Source organism: Homarus americanus, unplaced genomic scaffold (genome assembly GCF_018991925.1).
Source record: "Homarus americanus isolate GMGI-L3 unplaced genomic scaffold, GMGI_Hamer_2.0 scaffold50564, whole genome shotgun sequence".
In the NCBI taxonomy this organism is placed as follows: domain Eukaryota; kingdom Metazoa; phylum Arthropoda; class Malacostraca; order Decapoda; family Nephropidae; genus Homarus; species Homarus americanus.
Window position 1 is genome coordinate 4,015,939 of NW_024715014.1, and position 12,509 is coordinate 4,028,447.

Below are 12,509 nucleotides of genomic sequence, written 5' to 3' on the forward strand. Positions count from 1 at the left end.
TGTATGTAATAAACAAGTAAATACAGTATGTAAAGAAATATTTTTGTTGCATAATTTTGGTCGAGATATTAAGCATAAGAGGATTTCCATCAGTGTTAACAAGACCAGACTTAATTGTTATAGACCAAGAGGAGTTTATGTCTGTACCAGATGAAATATTTTCTCTTTGAGTACAGAATTCTCTCAATATTAGTATTCTTATCCATTTAACCTAAGCTTGTGGATGAGAACACCTTAAGGGTGCCTACTATAATGTGGTCACCACACAGTTTAATTTATGATGTACTGTATGTACACAAATACCATAAAATGTTCTTAGTTAAAAAGAGCATAAGTACCGAACTTTAATATTTTGCCTAAATCAAGCCTATAACTATGCCACTCTGAGATACCCAGAAGAGTCCTTGTCTATGATAAAATTCAGAAATGAATTGTTTTGGTCTGACAAGGAACACAACATTCAATAATTATATTAGGTACATTTGCTATAAACACAAAAATATCTTGGGTATTAATTCCAGATAGGAATACAGTACAGTATTACAGTGATATTGTATGAGGAAACTGACGAGACACAGCAAATGTGTTTGGTCGCTACTAATGATTGATACATATAGACAATAGTTGTGGTTCATCATAGCACTTTGCTACCATTGTTTTGGAGCAGATTTCTTTGGATATTTTCTCATTTTTTATTTCTAATAATGCAGGTTGACAACCCTTCATCCGAAATTCCGAAAAGCTCTGAAAACAAAGTTTTTTTGTGGAGCAATTTTTTTTTTTTTTTAACAGGGATTAGCCCACCCAGGCATAGATCACTGACCCACATCGGGGCCTGGAGGGCGAAAATGTAATAGTAATAGTAATACTAATTATAATAATAATAATTATAATAATAATTATTCATAGTAAATAAAAATTTTAATTAAAAAATACACCAAAATAAAATACTGTACTGTAATAATGATAACAATAATAATAAAATATAATAATAAAATTTATAATAATAATAACAATAATACTGTATTAATAAAATAATAATAATAATAATAATAAAGAAATACAAGAATGAAAAAAGATAAAACGTGAGAAACACGACCTAGACCTATGAATTATTATTATTATTATAATTGTTATTATATTTTTGCCCCCCAGGCCCCAATGTGGGTCAGTGACTTGTGCCCGGGTGGGCTAATACACATTAAAAAATACAAAAAAAAAAAAAACACCATTCTGAAAACTGAAAAATTCCGAAATCCGAAATGCCTCTGGCCCCAAGGATTTCGGGTAAGGGATTGTCAACCTGTAGTATCAAGTGAGATAAGACAGGTGTCATTGTTGCATCTATTCACCAAGCCATCCTCTTTCCAAAGTTTGGAGAAGCATGAAGCAGGATGTACCTACTGTATGTAATACAGTCTATTGGGAAAACTTTGCAGCAAGGAGTTCTACCGAGTTTGTCATTATCATCAATGTTTTACAGCTATTTTCTACACTTGAGTTAGTAGATCTGGATTTATGTGGATTTTGTTAGACAGAGATTCTACAAGATGTACAGTACACATACAGTACATGTACTACTGTACACTGTATACCAGTAATGATAATTTTTGTGGATTGAATAACTGACAACTGTTTGACAGTTCCTTCTGATAACATTTGTTTTCTTCTGCTTGGATACTAGATTTATGATGTTGTGGTGATGGCATTTAGAAAGGTTATGAAATTCAGAAATTTAAGAGGACATTACTTGAATTAGGGGTGGAGGAGGTAAAAAAATGGGATATGATGGATGTAAAGATGGGGAGAGAAGTTTGGAGAGGAGGAGGGATAAAAACCGAGACTAAGGGAGCCAAAAAGGAAAAGTAATGTACTGGTAGTTAAGAGAAATGGGGATAAGAAGAGATACTGTAAAGGAAAAAGAAATGGGGGATGAGAGAGAAAAGCTAAAAAGAGATTGTGCATTATGGAGAGCTGCCTCACGTAATCACACCTAACCCACACAAGTATGGAAAATGGCAATAAAAGAATGTTGATAAGATTTTGGTCACATCTTGAAACCAAGAAAGCTAAAATTTCAATCCATTCCATCATGAATAATTTGTGTTGTGTATTGACAATAATGTTCCTGTAGATTAAGTACAGTACAGTAATGTACTGCACAGGGTATTAAGATCTTATGGCTGTGAAATACTCAACATAATAAAAATAAAAAGATTGCCACAAATGGGGGACCTTTAATTAATAAGCCTCCTCTATTGCCTAAAGGGTATAATGTATACCTCTACATACTGTATATACTGTCCTAAATTTGGTGGGAATCGATGAGTGGAGCTAAATTTTGAGTGAAGGAAAGAAGATACTGTACAGTATTCCAAGACCTATTACATGGAGATTATTCAACCTGGCAAGACTGGATCTTAAAGTACAATACAGTAATAGTGTTTTATTGTGAATGGTGGAAGTGTACTGTATTTTGACAAATCTGAAAATTTTATGTGAATTTTGATGAATGAAAGGAAAAACTGTCAAGTCAACAGGTGCATTGATGTTTGCCGAGATTTTAAGAATGGATGTATTGGACTGATGTTGGCTGTTATATATTATAGTGTGTTTGTGTGTGTGTGTGAAGGCAAGGAGTAACCAGATATATATCATAAGTCTGCATATGATCTTAATTCTGGCCACCCTACAAAATACTGGCCATCCTGCATAATTCTGGACATAATGCATAATTCTGGTGATCCTGCATTATAAAAAAAAAAAGCTGCTCAAACCACTATGACTGGTACACTGGAGCACTTGAGATGAACACTTGAAGAGATGATAGTTGGTGTATAAGGATGATGGAGTTCACTGCTGTACATAATATAAACTAAATACAGTGCGGGGCATAATGGGAATTTATTGTAAAATATTTAATTCAACATAAGGACAGTCATGTTATGAAAATTTGCTTTAGCCATCTAATACACAAGGGAGAAAATAATCTGAATACAGTACCTGTATGTGTAAGACTGATTTACCTTTGAAGTTGTGAGAAGATGTAGTGAAGCTCAGTTGCATTCTCACATTTTGATAAACAGGAAGTTCAAGTTTGCTTGTAACTCCTGAGGTGCAAGTAATCTCTGAAAGGGATCCATGGAACTGCACCCCAGGAATGTAGACAAATTTACAAGTTCTAAGGCAAGCTGGTGCATTTTGAATGTGAGAAATGGATATTAGCATATTTTTAGCCGTGGTTGTTGGGTTTCTTCAAGGAGAGGGAAAATAAGGGGTAACAAAAGCCTCAAGAACACTGTGAGACTCTTTGAAACACTGTGAGGCCCCTGGGAGCACTGTGAGGCTACTGAGAACACTGTGAGGCCCCTGGGAACACTGAGGCCACTAAGAATACCATGAGGCCCCTGGGAACACTGTGAGGCCACTGATATCACCGTGAGGCCCCTCGGAACACTGTGAGGCCACTGAGAACACTGTGTAGCCCCTGGTTATACTGTGCAACCCCAAGGAACTGGGGCACTGGGAACACCGTGCAGTCCCTGGGAACACTGGACAACCCTTGGTAACGTTGTGCATCCCCTGGGAACACTGGGCAGCCCCTGGGTACACTTTTAATGTTGAATTTGGAATATATTTAGTGATGATAAGAGAAGCTTTAAATAAAGTATTGGGAGCAAATGATGTATTGATAAGTTTTATGGATTTACAAAATACTGTAGTATTTATTTTACCAAGCTTTTAGTAATGTGAGGAACCGTATCTGCTCGAATCTATGTCATCCCTACCTAGAATATACTGTACTGTATCATAACTCTCATAAAGACAACTACACTATGTATTGGTATATTATAATGATTTATGGCTAAACAAAATAAAAATAGTAATGTATTTGCAGTGAGATTTGTTTAAGAAAAACAGAAAAAAGAAGTAACACAATAATACAAATAAAAAAATGTTTGTCACATGAATAACAGCCATTAACCCACCCATTGTGGACATGGCATGTACGGAAAGGTCCGTCTATGGTATTGTAGGTAACTGTGGAAGTGTCATATATGGAAAGGAATCCTGTAACGTGTCTAAGTGTTGCACTGAGGCTACACATGAAACTCAGACCAACCATACATTATTGCATGGGCCAATTTAATTGTCATAAAAACCATAGTTTTAAATTTCTACCATCATTAATGAAGAAACTCCCCAAATTGATGCTTCATATGGTTAATAATCATTCATTGCTCAGATACAGTAAATGTCTTAAAGAAAAAAAAAATAGCGTTTAGAGATGTAAAGTGAAGGCTGCTGGAATTATCCACAAAGTGAAAATGTAACTCACTGACAGTAGAACACTGTCTGGAGACATATTTTCTGTGAATTACTCAATAACATAACTTCCTCACAGTAGGACATTATCTGACAATGGGATTCAGTGTGATGAAAGTGAAGGTTGTGTAGCAGTTAACTTTCATAGAAGCCACACAAGCTGATGTAGTGTACAGGTTGTCTCATAGCTCACACACCAGAAGAATTATTATTACAGCATATTCTCTTTTTATCTTTTTCTGGGGAGGGAATCATGACAAATCAATGAAGATGGCAGAAAATTTAACCATATAAGAAAGAGTAAATTTAGTGGGTAATTATCATGTATGGAGTGGAAGGTACTACACACCAATCAGTTACAAAAATATTATAATCCACCACACCCAGGTTCAAGAACCATTGAAGAATTAAAACAACATGACATCTGAATATAACAAGATTATCAAAGATAAGCTATAACACATTAAGGTTTCATATTCACATGAGTCAACATGTTTTTTGAAGATGACAGACATTTGAAAATTTATGGTAGTACTTACTGGAAGGTATTCTCCCCAAGGTGTAAACTTATGTGTTACCTTGTATATTACAATGACTGGATCACCACTAAGAAGCTCTGATGGAAATAGATGTTGTTGAAAGGTGTTACGTATCATCTAAGCCCAATTTCCACCATCAAAAACAACTAACCACATAATGTCGTAGTTCACCTTCTATTTCTTAAAATAATGCTTTAAACACTCAACTTTTTCCTGATGCTTATCCTTATTTTACTATAGTGAGCAAGTGAAGGAATGTGAAGACTGTAGTTACAATATTCAATGTATCAACTTGTACTATGGCCTCCATAAACATAAAAAGTTATGTCAAGTTGTTTAAAGTACTGTACTGAGGTGTGGAAATGAGCTTTATAGAAATCAATTTGTATAGCTGAAGAAAAGTTGTGTAACTACAGGTAATAGTACAACACAGCACAAAGTGTTTCTTGAAATTGATTTTCATTATTGTTTGTAATGTTAGTACTATACAGTATGTTGTACAGTATTATACTAATCCATCACTCACTAATACTGTACTGCACTGTACTGTACAGTACTGTATGTTGTATTGTAATAACCCATCACTCACTTGCACTGTAAGGGGGTCCCCGACTTACAAACACCCGCCGATATGAACGGGGTTAAACTTGAAATTTACAGTACAGTATACAGGGGTATAGTATTTCATTTACCTGAAGACTTCTCCTTTACTTTCATTTACTGTATTTTGTCATTCTATTTCTTTTGTCTTAAATTAAGTGATTTTAGATGTATATGAGGACTTAGGCTATGATACACTGTAGTGGGATTTTAAACATTGTTCTGTAAGTACAATATGCACATAGCATGTGTTTCGAGTTACGTACAAATCCGACCTTAGAACGTCCTCAGGAACGGAACCCGTTGGTAAACCGGGGACCTCCTGTACTGTACTATACAGCCTTGTACTAGTTACCAGGTTATAAGAGAAGGGTTTCAATACCTTGTCTTAATACCTGTACAGAGTACTGAATTATGAGTACAGTATATGAGTAAGTATTGTAATAACCATCCCTCAATTTCTAAATTAAAATATTTTGCTTGTCATAAAATTTCAAATCAGGTTACTGTACAGTATTAATACCAATTGTCCTAATACTGTACTGATCTTTTTTTCTTTTTTTTTTTAACCTGGGCAACCAGTTCTTGGCATTTGGGTATCCCAAAAATAATAACTGGTGACCCACCTGGAAAAAAGCATCTGATGGCTTTGTTGGCTGTCCCTGGTCAAATTGCCTTATTGTATGCCTACATTGCTAATATACATGCTGAATCTGTTGGAAACTTGTATGATTATTTTGCTGAATAAATATCTCTATATACGTACTGTAATGTGAAAAAGTGTTGAACCCTTTTAAAAAAATCAGTCACCGCTCATCCAGAACTATTACCCAATGCTTTATAAGTGAGTTGCGTTAAAAATCTGCTGTCATATTTATACCCACCATTCATTCATCCCATACATTTGTATAATGGTTCTCACTAATGGGACATTCTGAACTTTATGTCCCAACTTGCTCAAGTAAGGAGTCAACTCTGTTGGGGCATCATGTTAGTAAATGAAATATCCAACATCACATGATGATTCTCTACTGCTGGCAATTACAGGATGATCTATTAACATGGACTCACAGGAAGTGATAAAGACTGAAAACGTTATTGTTAGTTTCATTTATAATATTTCTAATATTATTACTAAAGCATTTGTGTTATCCTTCTACCCAATAATGGTGAACTCTGTAGAAGAAATCTTCTGTAATTTGAAAACAGCAGCTGTCTACCTGGTACTACAGTACATGAACCACACGTACTGTAAGGCGACAGCTGCGGACTTCAATGAAGCTGTCCTCAAATTACAGAAGATGTCTTCAACAATATTCACTGTAATTGGGTACAAAGATTACATTAACACATTAGCAACAATTTCAAACAAATAATAAAAATATCCATAATCGTTTGTCTTTATTACTCCTTATCACCATCATCATTTTATGGCCATTTTCAACACTTTCTTGGATTAATTGTGATAATCCGTTGGCAATTTTCCATGCTGCGCAATCTCTCGCAGCCTCTCTCAACAGGTTCCATTTAAATGCCAACACCTTTATAATGAGTACAGTACACCATTATTCTCCAACTGCCACCACAATTCTCATATTATAACTTGCTAGTGAATCACAGTACTGTAATACCACTGTCCATCACCATTATTAAGCTGTTCACTCCTCTACCATTACTGTACTGTCACCATAACTCTTATACAGTAGATACTTTTCTTGGTACTGTAAAAGGCACAACTAGTGCACTAAACTTTGTGAATATGTTCTTTATTTCCTAACTGAACACAACAGTATTTTTAATAGGATATTTGATACATGCATAAATACCAACAAAGCATTTACGTTATATTTATACCTCACAAATCCTTATAATACAATTTGTACATTAGTTTGACATGAAAATCTAGTTCTATTTATAAATACACGTCATGTGTTGAGACCAACTTACTGGTACAGTACAAGGTTCTGCCATGGCCACATGGCTCTAACTGCAGGAATATGGTCTACTTCACACACACACAATAAAAAATGCATCCACTCACAGTGACAACAAAAATTGCTTTACTACAGTTCACAGGGGGTACTGTACTGTAGTTCAAAGTTCAAAGCAACATTTAATTCATCATTAAAGGTGGTAGTTTTTTGGTTTTTGTTTACTATTATTTAAAAAATTATTTTAGGTTTTGTCAATATTTTAATGTTCCATCAAAGTATCATAATGCAAAACCAAGACAACATTACTTGTGTTTAACTTGATGAGTATTTCATGGTTTGACTCACTCCTGTATTGTTACTCTGCAATACAAGCCTTACAAAAATAAGGTACTGAGGAATTACAAAATTCTACCTCTAAACAAACAACAGAAAATGTTGCATATCATTACTGTCTTGAATTATTGCTCATGTTTCACTTATAATTGCAAGAAACAAGCAATATGATATAAGATAGCTATTAATACTCCATAGGAGTTGGGTAGAGCAGACCCTGAACTAATAAAGTCAGGGATATGTATATACAATTACTGCTGGGAGAAAATCTTAACTTGTGCTTGTTTGTTAACTCACAAACCCCGCCTTAACCCAAAGGTTAAGTACTACCACAGTCAACGGCAACAATGTGGAGTCTTAAACAAGCCAAGCACACAAGTTGTAATTGTGCCTTAACCAATACAAACAGCAAAAAATGTTCCTAGATAAGATGAGAAAGAAAGCTTGTCCTGATGGTCAAGATCTGCCTAGCTATTACACAGTGGCTGTCTGCCCTTAGAAAAGACAGTGGTGAAGGCCCATCCTGGTAAGCACAGGAGTACAACTGTTCAAAGGGAGACAACTTGCATAAGTAAAAATATGTGGTTTAAGGCCTGCCTGTCTTGCCTATACAGTACTGTACTGTACAAGATGAAATACCTGCATTACCTAGTACACTTAAGTACTGTATCTGTCAAATGAAAAGTGTGGGAACAAGAGGCTTCTATAAAATAATTACATGAAGTAGATACTATTATAAACATGTGTCCAAGGAAAGCATGTACAGTAATAAACCATAGTACAGTACAATAATTGTCAGTTGGTTATGTAATTATTTTCTGCAAATATTTCATTATTTCTCTAACACTCTCAATGTTACTACAGTAAGTCTATAAATGTCAGCTTTCAAAGTGTCATCATTCTCCTACAATCACCATATAACTTACACTTCAAACTTACATGAAAACAAGTAAACTCATCACTCACACCACCACAGTCACCGAGTCAGTTGCCTGATTGTCCAATTTCTCTTCCTTTGCACTCATGTAAAATATAAAAATTAAATTATAATATATCTTTAAATTACAGAATTAAAAAGTTCAAATCTTTCAGAATATCTATATAGATAATTTCATAAAGTAGATTTACAGTTGACAGATACTTTACAGTAGTATTATGAGGAGCCTTCACCTGACAGTACATCATGGGTGAAAGACCTGCCGTTGCCAGCAACACAAGTACAGTATGTAAATCTGCCCTAGACGAACACAAGAACAAGGATAGACCTATTCTAAACAATTAAGAGGACAGAACACAAGAGGATGATAGTTACAGTAATAAAACACAAGAGGATGATAGTGTACAGTAATAAAACACAAGAGGATGATAGTGTACAGTAATAAAACACAAGAGGATGATAGTGTACAGTAATAAAACACGAGAGGATGATAGTGTACAGTAATAAAACACGAGAGGATGATAGTGTACAGTAATAAAACACAAGAGGATGATAGTGTACAGTAATAAAACACAAGAGGATGATAGTGTACAGTAATAAAACACAAGAGGATGATAGTGTACAGTAATAAAACACAAGAGGATGATAGTGTACAGTAATAAAACACAAGAGGATGATAGTGTACAGTAATAAAACACAAGAGGATGATAGTGTACAGTAATAAAACACAAGAGGATGATAGTGTACAGTAATAAAACACAAGAGGATGATAGTGTACAGTAATAAAACACAAGAGGATGATAGTGTACAGTAATAAAACACAAAAGGATGATAGTGTACAGTAATAAAACACAAGAGGATGATAGTGTACAGTAATAAAACACAAGAGGATGATAGTGTACAGTAATAAAACACAAGAGACTGGCGGTGTACAGTAATAAAACACAAGAGACTGGCGGTGTACACAAGAATGGTAGGCAGTGTGGTATAAACTTTACTACCTCAGTTTAATTCAACAATTTCTTGTCTACATATTATACCTGCGACTTCATTATGTTTGACAATTGTGCAGTGTAAGTAGGATATACTGAACACTACATTTCTGGTCAACAGTGTTAACTCATATAAGTGTAAGTACCTATATTGAAAACTGTACAGGTCTGGCCAACTTGTAATATTCACTCACACATGAACCACAACAATTCAAAAGGTGTATAAAGTTCCTGATTGGAGGCACTTGGCCTGAGAGGTGATAGTGAGGTAGAGGGAACAACTTTTGAGCTCAGAATTGGGAAGGTGACATACATCCTTTTTAACAAGCAAGAGGTACTGTACATCTATAATCCTTCCTTCCTGAAAGTGAGTGAGGGAAAGAAACATTGAACTAAGTGGCTTAAAATAATTTGTTTTTGTTAATGAAGTAAAAAAAAAAAATCTTAAGTATACCACATTTGAAATATTTCTAAAACCTTTTGGTTTACTTAAGCCACAATGTTATTCTACATTTATGGCCGGGACTTTGTGTGTGCCACCATCCTATACACTACAACCAAATATTTACACTATTAGCCTATCTGTGATGTTCCCCACCCACCCAGCATGATAGAGCAAAAGGTCTTTGTATATAAAATTAAAATTCCAACTTTCTGAAATTATCAGTTCTTGACAGGCATATCAAGAAGTGCATAAAAAAAAGGATAACTGAAAATCTGGATACATATGAATTTCAATAATTTGCTGAAAGTTCTGCTCCCATGCCACCAACACCAAGATGGATATGTTAGTATGCTTGTCATTTATATACAAAAAGTCCATTACCCCTGTTTGGTGGTCTATGGTTGTGATACATATATTTCTATCAGCTTATACTCAGGAAATCACACATCGTCACCCAACAGTCATACAGCATCTAGCAGGATCCAAACGTCCCAAATGGAAATGTGTGAAGCTGACTTAAAACAAGACAACTGTAATCATAACTAAATTCCTCAACAAAGGTAAAACAAGTGATAACTTACACATGAATAGGGTATTGGTACAACAACTCTGGATGACATGAATACTCACAAGGCACTACTGCTTCAATTCTATTCTGAAACAGAAACTAACAAAGCCAGAGAAAAACACACACTTTCTTTCCCTGTAAGTGATGTACAGTATGTCACGGTGTCTCCACTTCCTCCCTCTTACCCTACAAAGTGTGTGTGGTTTAGGCTTACCCATATTACACATCTTTTTCTTGTAAATAAATTAGTGCCTTGTAATGATAAGAGGAATCTGTTTCCACCTGGGCTACAAACGACAGTACCGTAGTCCAATAATAATCCTTCATATGATTTACCAGTACTGTCTAGAATAAATTATTTATGCCAAGGAGATTTAATAATCCACAGTGGATTGTTGGAGTGGGATTTTGTGTATACAATACTAGTGGAGTGTCGGACTTCTAGGAAACTACCACCCAACAACAGGTGGTAGTCATGAGTCACTCAACAGTACAGGTGGTAGTCATGAGTCACTACAGTACAGGTGGTAGTCATGAGTCACTACAGTACAGGTGGTAGTCATGAGTCACTCTACAGACAGGTGGTAGTCATGAGTCACCCTACAGTACAGGTGGTAGTCATGAGTCACCCTACAGTACAGGTGGTAGTCATGAGTCACTCTACAGTACAGGTGGTAGTCATGAGTCACTCTACAGTACAGGTGGTAGTCATGAGTCACTCTACAGTACAGGTGGTAGTCAAGAGAGTCAATTGTTTGACAAATCTACTACAGTGGTACACATTTGATACTAAGATACAGTGACATCCCAGTTAGCTGGAACAGTTGGTGCAGAGTTGTCCTTGGGATGAGAGATTTCCGTGTAACGAGACGACTCCTTCAAACCCGGAAAATCCCATATCCCGGAGTCTTTTCGAGTACAGTATTGTCTGGATTTATGCGGTTTTTGTTTACGCGTTTGGTCATTTACGCAGTGCCTTGCCAGAATGAAATGTTTTAATTAAGTGGTAAATTTCATCATATACGCGGCAAGCGGCTGGAGAGGTCCAGACCGCCGTGCCATTTTTAACCCATGTGGTCCATTCTTGACCATACGCGGGAAGCAGCGCGGTGAGTGGTGCGCATTAGGCCCCTCTTACGTTATCGCTGACATCATATGACGTATCGGACTGTGATTGGGCCACGCATTCTTACCACCCACGCATTCCTTCCGCCGCTAGCTGTGATTGGTCTAATGTAACATGACGTGCCCTGCCACCAGAGGGTAGAAGTCGCTGACCTAGCCGGGCCAGTCTCATTGTTCTCAGTCCGCGTATACAGTTCTCTCTTGTGCCCGCTATTCCCCTCACAATGGTTTCCGCTGGACCCCCACCACCCGAGAAAAACCTTGAATTACCTGGACCAAGCCATGATTATGTGAAGGAAATCATCGAGTTCGGGGAGAAAATTAAGCTCATTCTTGACAACGACCCAGACGAGCATCGGTATGAAGTGTCTAATAACCATCTGACGAAGATTATGGAGCCATATATCCAGATCTATCTTGACAACAACAATGGTAGTCGTCAACGTAGTATTAAGGACTTCTTCGCCCGCAACCAACCACAGCCAGCCCAAATCAGTGATAGTGATAGTGACAGTGAGGATATGGACTTTGAGGGGTTTGTCTGGAAGGCCCTGCAAACCTCTGCGAGTAGTGAAAGTGATTCACCGGAGGGCAACTAATCTGCCCTCTGCCTCGGAACCAGCCGCCATCCACGTAAGTCTACTAATATAAGTGTTAAAAAATCTAATATTATTGATATTTCTCTTAAATATTAATTGTGTGTCCATACC

General features: G+C 36.3%; 1 long non-coding RNA gene across 1 annotated transcript; it reads left to right on the top strand.

Moving 5' to 3' along the window:
* The first annotated feature begins 11,076 nt into the window (after positions 1–11,076).
* On the top strand, positions 11,077–11,468 carry LOC121853473. Its single transcript, XR_006086323.1, has 3 exons — positions 11,077–11,140; positions 11,256–11,375; positions 11,406–11,468. It is a non-coding gene; the product is annotated as an uncharacterized LOC121853473 (long non-coding RNA).
* Positions 11,469–12,509: the final 1,041 nt, after the last annotated feature.